The following is a 12,912-nucleotide window of genomic DNA, read 5'->3' on the forward strand; positions in this document are numbered from 1 at the left end:
AAAGCCCCAACACAAGGAGCAACACAATACCCTCAAACTCTACTCCAATAACACACTAAAAAGTCACTCATTGCATAAACATATGGCTAAAACATACTTCAATTATCTACTGCTACTACTGCAAATTGATTCAGAAATTCTACATAATGAGGTTCACACAGTTTGTAGGGTATTCTCCAAACACAACTTCTTTGCACACACTAGTGTTATCAACCATACTAACAAATGAGTTATCTCCAATATAAAGATGAACTCAAGTGCTCAACTCAATAATTACTCAGAACTAGTGAGCTCAACAATCTTATTCATATGCTTCATTTGGATCTAGATTCAGCTCATTGACTTAATCAACCACTAACTCCATTAGCCTTTTTATATTTTAAACTTTGACCAACTTCCAGCAGGTCCCACAAACTTTTCTGACCATAAACCGAAAAGTTCTGATCAAGGAAGTTGCCACAAGTAAAATATTAGCTCAATAGTGCAAGGAATGCAAAGAAAATCTCATCCAAACCCATAGTTTCTACCTTAGCACTACTCTACATGTGACTTTAGCCTCTTAGAGCTATAGTTTCTCCCTTAGGCTCTCTCCATGTAACTATGGCCCTAAAACAACTCCGTTGACTCAGGAAGCATGTGACCTGGTAGAGGAACCTTTGAAGAACCTTTTGTTTCTCCAAATTGATACCCAATTTTAAAAAAATGCACATGTTAAAGTTAAATTTATCAATTTGGCACAAAACTCATGTCTTAGAATTTTGAGATCCTTCCTCATTTACCATAAAAGCCAATGCAAAACAGTCACGTCTATCTAGGAAACATACTAAAAAACTAGACATAAAAATGAAGTAAAACATGTGTTCTTCAGTCGAGAACCTCTGCCACCTAATAGAACATCTTCTCTAGCATATGATAACTCCTACAAGCATCTATGTCAAGTATGTAATTGATGAAATAGGCTAAGAACAAGTCTATTACATGTTAGACCTATTCTACTAGCCTTAGCACCAAGACCAGCAACTCCAGCTCCTCAAGTAGCAACCACAACATCTCTAACCTTTGTAATAACATCTCCATCACTTGTAGCATCATCTCTATCCTTCGTAGAAACAATCTCAAGTCATATAACTGCCTCCATCATCGGCGGAAGCACCTCCAACAACAAAAACCCCAACTAAACACATGAAGCAACAAACTAATTTCTACAAGACATGTAGAGACATATGTAGCAACTAGAGTAGCACTCCCATCTCTTGCAGCAACAACATCTCCAGTCAACACACATGAGAAACTTTCCAGTGCCTTGGAGAAACATCATCTCCAACCAACTCATCATGCCAACCTGAAATCAATCACACATGTGGATCCATCTCCAAGTCACTAACCGTAACATCATCTCCACTATGGTCTAGTCATAAGGATGTTGACATCAATTCCAACTAACAATACCATCACCACTCATCCAACACCATGTCCTCAACACACATGCATATGAATAGCAACACCAAGAGCTTGTTGACATCAATTCGAACACTACAATTCCAAAATACTCCCCCTTTGGCATTGATGTCAACCTGAATACAACATGTGAGGTTGACCCATCAATCCTAGATATCTCTCCCTTATACATTAGTGGAAAAGGGCCATCAAATATGAAGTACAATGCCACTAGTGTACCAGAGGAGAAGAGTGCTCGCCCTGTCATACTCAACTCCATATTGATGCAACTCATAAAAATATCCTATGTAAGATAAGAAGATAGAACTAAGAAACTAGCTTCGAACACCATTACTAATTCCATGCCAACTCTGAAAACTAAACATGGTCCCCCTAAACATGTAATGGAGCTAGAAATACATATTCTATCTGTTGCAATGAGCCTCCTTTAATAGCGCAAGATACTACTACTCATGACCGTGACTCCAACTTGACTATGGACAAGATGTACAATGAAGTTCAATACTTACAATGCTTCATGGATAAAGTACATAGTTGTGACAAGTACATAGGAATGACATATGACTCCTCTACACCTATCACTAACCATGACTCTATGGACCCAATTTTACATCATGCACCCAATGAATTGGGGTTACATCAAATATATACATTGTAATGCACGACTTGGACTCCATTAACCCATACATAGTAAATGACAATACAGGCTAGATACCATGGGTCACTCCATGAGAAATGTTCCCAAAGGATGATATAATGATAGTACATGGATTTTGCATATGCACATAATGGTGATCTCATATAGACATGCCCAATACATTAAATAACATGAGTACATGGAAATAATTAGCAATGACATATGCTCCATATGGAAGTAGCAATATAATGCAATACATGGCATGAGAATCAAGTATAAGGCCCTCTTGAGCTATGAAATAAACTCTCCAAATATAGCAGCAAAAATATAATCTCCATATGTAGTAACAACAAATAGGAGCACTAACCAAAACATATGCTAGTACATGGGGCCATCACCATCTTACTTCACATGTGCATCAACAATAAATTTAACTAATAGCAGCAACATGGGAATATGTCATAGAATGTAGAACATATATTCTGATCAACCATCAATGATAATGCATCATCATTATTAGAAGCACATCAACAAGTAGTAGCAATAAATTATCATGTGCAAACTCTCCATGATTAAAAAAGCCAAGCAACAACATCTATCATACCAAACCATCATAAGCAGCAACAAATATGTATCCTCAAAATAAGTTAATAATATATCAATAATGAGGCATAAACAAAGACCAGTGAGTAACAACATATATATTTCCATACATGAGAAACAATCATCATAACTCGTCCACTCAGTAATACATGAGAAGCAATATAAATCATCACCTCTCAATCATGTAAATGCATATTATGCGTACTAAGCAACATATTATCTTCATGTAGCTACAACACAAGGCTCATCCATATGCTACATATCAAGAACATGCATGATTCATCTAGAAATGATAACATAAGAAATAATATTCATAATCTAGATGAACTATCTCCAACACATCATCTGATTGTAACACCCTCCTCCCACATCTACCCAAGTAACCAACCAACTGGGGTAAACATGTGACAAAGAGTTACTATGATATCATTCAACTCCCTATGTAGGAGTTAAGGAAGTGAAACCAATGGATCATAGATAACTTGACCTTCTACAAATGCAATAGAACCCCTAGGAGCCATCCAACCCATTTAGGTGACCAGCCCCTGAGACAAAATTACTTTTTTTCTGCATTAAAGACTCAGATGCTCCCTTGACATGGGCATCCATACCACTGGGACTGTCACGCCCCTACACCTGTGGTAGTCTTCCAACTGCTTATAGCGAGGTGCGGCACCACCGAACGCTTTCTTTTCACCAATACTAACATTCGTGGACTATGCCTAATTCACTTGTCCTTACTTAGTTTGTGTTTCGCAACCAAGTAAAATTACATTTATCCTTTATACCAATGAACACCCATACTCATTCATTATCCACAACAATTATAAAAGACAATAACAATTGCACAGTATAAAGGGGAGGGGCAACTCTCGAACAAGTCTGCCCGACAATATATATTATTCAATCTTTCTTCATAATAATACAATCATCACAAGTAATGCTTGGCAAGCTCCAAGCCAATACTTAGCTTCTTTTACAATATAGGCAAATCATCCTTTTACAATAATCATGTACACGTCTTGCACAAAGAGTGGGTTCTCACCCGAGTCACCAAGATACTCTAGTCAATCCCGGCACAAATATGCAATAAAGACAACTCTGGGCACACCTTGCCCAACCCACAACTGGCTCCAAGTAGCACCCAAAACTGCGCCCTCAAGACATGCGCATGAGCTATGCGCACTCCTCCAAATCTGCACACTTTTCTCTTGTCTCCTTGAGCTATGCGAAGTTGTCTTGTTCGAACATGCTCCAAATGATCCTCAACGCACTTGTATATATATGCGTTCTAGCGTGGTTTTACTGTGGGTGGTGGCACTCCAGCTGAGCCCCAAATACCTTGTTACATACCCCTGTATGCACCCTTTGCCATGTCGGCCTGCCCGCACATCTCTTCCATGCATATCGGGTAGAAATCCACCGCCGCTCCATCGCAATTCCTAAGTGTCGTAAAACGTCCACGGTTTCGTCGCACTTTTGTCGCACTTTCGTCGCATTTCCTCCGCAACTCCGTCACATCGCGCGCCCGCCTGTGCGCTCGCGCCCGCCTGTGCGCTCACGCGCCTGCGTGCTCGTCGTGCACGCCGACTCGCCCGGCGCCCAACCGCGGTCATGCCTGGAGGCCTTACATTCTCCTCCACCTAAAATCGTTGTCGTCCTCGACAACATACCATCCCGGTAGCCATCCACCAAGATCATCACTATCCATGATGTCAACTCCTCCACATAAGGCAAACATCCCTGCAACATATGTAGAACTCCATCTCCATCATGTCTCACCTTAGTGACCAACTGCCACCAAGTACTCCATACCAAGGTATACACCTCTACGGTATGTCCTCCATCAGATATCATCTCGATCCATGATCATCGACCCCTCTGCCACAATCTCCACTGCAACATCTCGTGTCGACCTCATCATGTGTCACCATGTGAACCTCTGTCATGATACTCCAACAAAATGCTAACACATCTCTGCACACTTCGTGACCCCATGTCTGAACTAGTTGGGTAGCTAATCCAACTGTCACGCTCAAATCATGAGAGTGAACATCCTCATGCCATCATCAGTTGTTCCTCAAACATCCTGCCACATTCTTGACTCATCAAGAATCTATCTCCATAATCCATGCTCAGGTCCATGGAAACTCCATCCATCTGCAACATGTCATGATGCTTGATGCCAAGCCATCCTTGCACCATCAGTCATACCTGCTCAACATGTTTAAGGACTCACTGCCATGAGCAGCTAACAATGAGCCCCATCTTCTTTACCCATCTAAGAAGATGTAGAGGGAGTAGAGCCTGAAGGCTCTCCCTCACTAATCAATTCGATCCACCTATCAGGATCCTCAATCTCCATCCTTTGTAGATAAGCAACCCGGTCTTCCTTCTGGAAATCCGGCCTCACATACACCTCATCATCATCATCATCATCCTCAACCAACTCTAGCCTTCTTGAAAAATCCAAGATGCTATCTGAAAGTGATCTAATGACCAATGACTACTCGGTAAGCTTTGTCTCAATAGTAGACAATCACTTACTCATGTCTCCCATTCTCTTCTCATTCTCCATTTGCATCACTCCCAATTTACAATCAGGCCTTGTCACACCAATGGTTGGCACACCAATGGGTACATATTATCTTCCATCATAAATGTAGAGCTTCTTCAAATGTGGAACAATCATAGCATCAAATTGTTTCATGAATTCCATCCCCAATACAGCTTCATAGTCATCAATCCGCACTATAGTGAAGTCAACCTTCCCTGTCCATTCACCAAGTGTAGTGTCCACTCTCTCAGCTATACCAAGAATCTCAATAGGAGGAGAATTCACTGTCTTCATTTGTGCCTTCGCCGGTACAAATTTCAGCCCAATCCTTCTCGCAGTATCTTCACCCATGAAGTTGTGAGAAGCCCCACTATCCACCATAGTGAGTACATCAGCACCCCCAACCTTCATTCGAACATACTCCAATATGTTCCTCTCAGGATCCCTCCTAGAGACCACCTCTGTAGTAGCAGAAGCACCAAGTATCTGCATCATCCCTACAAAAGCACCTTCATTCTTCGCATCAGATTGTGCAATAGCAGCCACCTTTGGTTTAGAAGGACAATTCTTCACCATGTGTGGTCCAGCACATATCCAACACTTCAAGGCTTTCTTCGTCTTCGAACTATCATCCGATTTCGAAGCATCATCCTTCTTCTTATCTTTCGGTTTATCGGACTTCTTCTTCCTATCATCAGAAGTCTCATCATAATGCTCCACCAACCTGTCAACAGCAGCAAAAGCTTCTTCAAGTGTCCTAATCTTCTGCCTCTTCACTTCATTGCGTGCCCAAGGCTTCAACCCAATAATGAAGTTGAACATCTTGTCCCTCTCCACCATGTCAGGAAGTTCTAGAGCTGCACTTGCAAACTCTCGCTAATATGCTTGTAGGCTCCCGGTCTGCTAAATGTACTTAATCTTTGTCCTTGCTTCCCATGTTTCATCCTGAGGACTGAAATGAGTCTGAAAAGCCTTCTTCATGTCATCCCATGAAGTGATGTCATCAGCACTGCCATTGGCAATCTGATCCAACCTCCTTCGCCACCACATCTTAGCATCCTTTGTTAAGAACTGAGCAGCTACCTTGACCTTTGTCTCATCATCAGATAGACCCAACTGTTCCAAGTATTGCTCCATGTCCCATAGAAAGTTGCCAAGAGTTTTTGCATTCCTTGTACCATCATAAGATTCTGGTTCCTTGACCTTCACATGAGGCACTCCTCCACCTGAGTTATGCCTCACGGCCTTCTTCAACACCGCGATCTCATCCTTGGCTTCGTCAAGAGATTTCTTCAAGTTCATGATCTTTGCAAGACCCTGATCCCTTGCTTCTTCAACCTCCTTGACCCTTACTTCAAGTTGTGTACACATAAGATCAGTGTACGCATATTGTGTTCGGAGTTCATCGTGTTGTGTTCGGAGTTCATCGAGCTCTTCCTTTATCTTCAAATTTGCCTCTTGTTCCTTAGTGAACAAGTCCATCTTCTTATCCCAAGAAGTCTCCATATCCTCCATTTTTTCCAACACCTTTTCAATGAACCCAATAGTAGTATCCTTCACAACGTGACTAGACCCAGCCTGAGATTCAGCTGCCATCTCTAACAGCTTCTTCCTCCTTTGCAATCTAGTTTTGACCATCCAACAGCTTCACCAAGTCACTTGTAATTAGAACCAACCCTTGTTCCACTTGTGTGAAACGGCTTCCTTCACCTGCAAGCACCCTTTACACTGTCACGAGCAACCCTGCTCAATGGCTTCAAACCGAAGTCTTGTTCTCACCTGTCAAGTGTGTACCAGCTTCAATGCTTCAACACCTGAACCTGTTCACAAGCTTCAAACCTGTACTTCGTCATGAGCAACCTTGCTCCGATACCAACTGTCACGCCCCTACACCTGTGGTAGTCTTCCAACCGCTTATAGCGAGGTGCGGCACCACCGAACGCTTTCTTTTCACCAATACTAACATTCATGGACTACGCCTAATTCACTTGTCCTTACTTAGTTTGTGTTTCGCAACCAAGTAAAATTACATTTATCCTTTATACCAATGAACACCCATACTCATTCATTATCCACAACAATTATAAAAGACAATAACAATTGCACAGTATAAAGGGGAGGGGCAACTCTTGAACAAGTCTGCTCGACAATATATATTATTCAATCTTTCTTCATAATAATACAATCATCACAAGTAATGCTTGGCAAGCTCCAAGCCAATACTTAGCTTCTTTTACAATATAGGCAAATCAGCCTTTTACAATAATCATGTGCACGCCTTGCACAAAGAGTGGGTGCTCACCTGAGTCACCAAGACACTCTAGTCAATCCCGGCACAAATCTGCAATAAAGACAACTCTGGGCACACCTTGCCCAACCCACAACCGGCTCCAAGTAGCACCCAAAACTGCGCCCTCAAGACATGCACATGGGCTATGCGCACTCGTCCAAATCTGTGCACTTTTCCCTTGTCTCCTTGAGCTATGCGAAGTTGTCTTGTTCGAACTTGCTCCAAACGATCCTCAATGCACTTGTATATATATGTGTTCTAGTGTGGTTTTACTGTGGGTGGTGGCACTCCAGCCGACCCCCAAATACCTTGTTACATACCCCTGTACGCGCCCTGTGACATGTCGGCCTGCCCACACATCTCTTCCACGCATATCGGGTATAAATCCACCGTCACTCCATCGCATTTCTTAAGTGTCGTAAAATGTCCACGGTTTCGTCGCATAAGGTTCGTCACACTTTCGTCGCATTTCCTCCGCAACTCCGTCGCATCGCGCGCCCACCCGTGCGCCCGCGCACCTGCATGCTTGTCGTGCACGCCAACTCGCCCGGCGCCCAACCGCGGTCATGCCCGAAGGCCTTACAGGGACCCTCCAATGGCCCCCACAACAAGGCATGCATGTGACTGGTGATTTTTCTAGGTAGTTTTGTGCAAGTGACCCCAAATTTTGTACCAGTTTTTCGGGCCAGGACTCGGGCCACTACTTATAACTCCACTTCCAAAAATGAAAAATATCCCTGAAACAATGACTTAGCTGTAAATACTTAAATAAGGAAATGAATGGACCCCTACTATCCATGATAGACATTTCGTCAAATATGTCACAAATATGCATCCTACAAGTTTAAACAATAGATATGAGCATAGGGGTCTCAAGCTTATCTTAGAATAACCAAGAAGCTTTGTTGCCTCATCATGATAACTACAATATAATATATTAAGCCACATATTAATTGTACATTCAATGATTAACCAAAAACATGATGAGAGCCATACATTAGATCTCTCATAAAATTCATTCATAACCAACATATAACCAATAGAAATATCAAGGATCTAACAACCATATAACCCACATATAAACAAGTATATTTACCCATAAAATACCAAGGAGAAAGGGATATCTCATTGATGATTGCATATGCCAACTAGGTATGGGACTTCCATGAACCACTCGATTGTAGACTAGGCTGAACCAAATCTCACTTTCAACGAGTCACCCCATTCCATATTCCAAGCATGAAGGCGGTATCTCATAAAAAAATCAATCAAAATCATCCAGGGCTTCCAAAGGCTAAACAAACTCAACCCTTAACTAGTGATTCCACTCCGCACTCGAACATCACTAACCATCACCATATTAGTCTCTACCCAAGTTTTCTATGGCTCCAGAGCGTTTGTTCCAACCACAACTTCTAGGGCTAGTAACTCAACCCACAACTATCATCATGATTCTAGAGTGTTTGTCCAACTAGGGCTTCCAAAATAGTAAATCAACCCACCAAGGGCATCTTGATAATTTTTCCCACCAAGGCTTCTAGGACTAGTAACTCAACCCAAGATATTACAAGACTTCAAGTGTGTTTTTCCAGCCAAGGCTCCTAGGAACTAATAACTCTACTCACATCCAAAGGCATATGAAAACCACCCAAAAAACAAAAGTAAACCCACAACACCATGGTTATCTAGGAAATGAAAAGTTTAGGCAAAATGACTGTCAATCTAGGCAATCCCCGATGCCAATGATAGATCATAACCAAATAACCACATGGATATGCCATGCATGCAAAAAACTAGCAAGGAAATCATACATGCAACTTCGTACATGCAAGGAAAATCCACTGTAGTTGTTGATCCTGATGTCCTCTTGCACTTTCCTTCTTTTCCTTTGCCTTTCTTCTTAAAATCCGAAGTATGGTCCATTCCTCCAAAAGTGTTCTAATAAAACTCTATGTCCAAGAGTATGAGAGAGAGAGAGAGAAAGAGAGAGAGAGAGAGAGAATGAGAGCTCCAAAATTGAACTAATCAAAAGCAAAACTGACAAAGGCCATGAAATGGTCCTTAGCAACATTTTTATTTATGAGGTATATATTTTCTTCATTTTCCATTAGTTTCCTTCATTTTCCTCCTCACATGCAACCTATGACCTTTCACCTTCCTTTTCACCTAATTTTCATTATTTTCATAAATAAGTGCCAATAAATTCCATTTTTCCTTTCCAAAGCCTTGGCCATTTATTTTGACAATTTCCATTGCCATTGCTTAGTCATAGTTGATCCCCATCACTATGTTTCTACCCAACATTCAGTTTGGAATACGTGTCCCATGACCAAGGTCTTATTTTACCTTTATTAACTTTTAGATGGATTTTTTACCAGGGCTGTTACAGAACCCTCCCCCTTGGGGGAATACTATTCTCAGTATTCAAAGACACATACAACCACAAAAATGTTATAAACAAAACATACTTCCCATGGATATTTATAACTTAGCTCATTCCAGTATTTACAATGATCAACCTGCTAAGAAGAAAACCAACATGAAAACATATCAACATGACGACCATAATGACATGACACCCATACTGCTTGTTGTAGCTTTATGAAATAACTCGTGGTAGTATTTACATCCATATACATATGTACATACACCAAAACATATAAAAAATATTTTCCAGAATTTTCTCAACCATTGAATAGAGAAGGATGTATAACCCACATCTGATCCCCCATCTCCCATGTAGCTTCATTGGGTCCAAAGTGCTTCCACTGCATTTTAACTTGCTCGATTTCTTAGTTCCATAGCATGAGCATGTTTCTCTATAATATACACTAAGGTTTTGGCTAAAATTCTCCTTCTGGCTCCACTTGCAATACAAACCATTCAATTATATGATCAACATCTTTAACATATTTCTTAAGAAATGACACATGGAAAATATCATGGACTTTCATTATTGGAGCCAGTGCAAGTCGATACGATACTAGTTCAATCCTTTCAAGAATCTTGAAAGGTCCACATAATCGAGGTGCCAACTTGGCACATGATTGAATCCGCAAGTATCTCTTCTTGGGCTTGATTCCCAAGTACACATATTCCCCAACCTGGAAGTCTTTAAACGACCTATTTTGGTCTACATAACTCTTCTGTCTATATTGTGCCCCCTTTAGATTATTCTTGATTACCTACATTTCCTATTCCATTTCACCCAAGATGTTTGGTCCAATCAACACCCTCTTCATTGGATCACTCCAACTGATGGGAGTATTACAACTTTTCCCATACAATGCCTCAAATGGACTCATCCTCAAAGACTCCTAATAACCATTGTTTGATCCAAATGGATCCTAGAAAACCCTATAATTATTCTAAAGATCCAAACTATCGCAAAACAGTAACTCTTAGAAATGGCAGATAACACTATCAGGAGTGAAAAAAAATGAAGAAATGACCAAAAAATAGAGTATCAACATTTTAAACAACTTTGCACAGGAGCCGTTGGATCTGGCAGATCGACATATCGTAATCGGCGAAGGCAGGTGGAGGCTATTGGAGGTGACCATATAAATGTTGTGATAGCGATCAGTGGGCTCAACGAGGACCGTCGATCAAGTGCGCAAATCGACGACCTAGGTTAACTCACCATATCGCATCGACAGATTATAATGGAGCACTTACAATGGCCCGGGGACTATGCGATGTGCGATTGCGATATATATCGCATCGCAATATCACATCGGAGCATTACAAAGGAGTAAGATCGATAAAAAACACGACTTGTGATAGCCGGACTTGATAAGGTTACATATGATATTTATATATTTTGAGATCTAGAAAACAACATTTTCCTGTGTATTTCACATTTCCAGTAAAATGAATGAAATACAAAGGAAATGTGCTGATGCGATGAAACCAGACCCGAAAGGGTTTATTAATGTACTTGTATATTATTTCAAGTCCGATATGATCCATTTTGTGGGAGTTTCAATGTTCAAATGTATTTTCCAAATACAAAGGGAAACAATGAAATAAGTGGGATTTTGGGCAGGCTGTAGGCGATAAGTGGTTTTGATCGGGCTCTGCCCAATCCCATCCACGGGCTGACACGTGGCATGAGAAAACCGCCTTTTCAGGTGGGTAATCTCCATACGCCTTCGATGCTAGAAATGAATATCAACTGTTGGATCAGGATAACGCAAATCAATGGTGGATATGCGATAACGATTTAAAAGGCAGACCCGATAGAAATATAGTGCGGATTTATGAATATTTGAAGTCTGATGAACAAAGTTTTGGTAGATTTTTCCCGTGTTTTACAGTGTTTCTTTGTGTAAACAGAAAACACTATGTTTGGGGATTTCAAAGGCCTGATGGTCCCTTCCATTGCAGAACAGGTGGCCACCTTCCCTGAAGACATTATGCCATGATTGCTAAAGCTCAGAAGGGGATTCGAGCGCACAGAGGCCGGGAGATAGAGAGCCTGAGAAGGGGAAATGAACAGATAGCGTTGATTGGCTTTGAAGCCACAAACTGATAAGACAGAGGGGAGGCAGTACTGAGACAGAGAGAAAACAGAGAGAGAGAGTGAAAGAAAGAGTTTGTGTACTCATAGAGGCTTGAGGGATTCAAGCAAAACTCCTGATGTTTGTATCTCTGTGTTGAGACCCAATTTGAGCTCACATTTTGTAAAACTCTACTCTTGAAGACATAATAGAGAGGTCACTGTTAGCTCTGCTACATATCTTTGATTTTTGAAGGTCGGAAATGAGCTTGGTCCACTTGGTGATGCTTAAAGGAGGCTCGTGGTGGTCATTCTCCCTTCCTTCCCTCACTCCGCTTATCCTCCGTTACCTCCATTTCCTCTGTTTTTCTTTCCAAAAACCCAACAAAACCCCTTTGGTTGCCAGCCCCGAGCGCTAAAGCCAAAACCCCATAAAACACGCTCATACGACTTTGTGCCCTTATGAAATCATCACCTTTAATCACAGCCGTCGATTTCTGCCCGCCAATCCAATGGCTCCCGTCATGCCGATAAAGCGACTTGCCCGATTGTTTCTCCACCGTCCGATCAGCGCCGCTAAGATCGAACGGCCTTCACACATTTCGCGCCCATAAAGCAATAGGACATTAGCGCGTAATGGAGAGCGGTTTTTCTCTCTCCTCCGCCACTATGTGTCATGCACTGAGTGGAATCGCACACCTTTGACCTTTTATTGCCCAACGCCCAAAGGCGGTGCGATCGATACCGCCTATTGCTTAACCCTCTGTCCCCGCTCGATAACCACCGTGTGCCTTCGCCACCCGATCACCGTTGGATTTGTCCACCTGAGATCCAATGGCCCATGTTCATCTCGCTCTCGCTTCTTC

Source organism: Pinus tabuliformis, chromosome 3_2, assembly GCF_031772625.1.
Source record: "Pinus tabuliformis cultivar Carrire ecotype Pingquan chromosome 3_2, CPIR1, whole genome shotgun sequence".
Taxonomy (NCBI): Eukaryota; Viridiplantae; Streptophyta; class Pinopsida; order Pinales; family Pinaceae; genus Pinus; species Pinus tabuliformis.